We start from the raw sequence: 359 nt of genomic DNA on the forward strand, positions 1-359 counted from the left end.
TGACAAGAGGGGGCTGGCGGGGCCCGAGGGAAGGCAGGGAGGGGCATGAGGGGCCCAGGCCATGGAATGGGTGCCAGGAGGGAGTGACGAGGGACCCTCGGCCTGAAGCTCCTTCACACGCTACCTCTTCCCTGGGGTCCCCAGGCCTGCAGAGGGGCCGCGGCTCCCCAGGCCTGACCTTGAGTGAGGCCAGTCTGGCTTCGGGCCACGAGACTGGATCTGAAATGTGAAGAAATGCGGCTATTTCCCGGTTGACGTGGAAGGTATCCGGTTACCATCTGCTCCGGGACGGAAGGGGTTCTCCTCGGAGGGAGGGCAGGGAGCCGGGGCTGAGGGCGGGGTCCCCGCCGGCCCGCCCG

Source organism: Bison bison, unplaced genomic scaffold (genome assembly GCF_000754665.1).
Source record: "Bison bison bison isolate TAMUID 2011002044 unplaced genomic scaffold, Bison_UMD1.0 scf7180017864302, whole genome shotgun sequence".
NCBI lineage: Eukaryota > Metazoa > Chordata > Mammalia > Artiodactyla > Bovidae > Bison > Bison bison.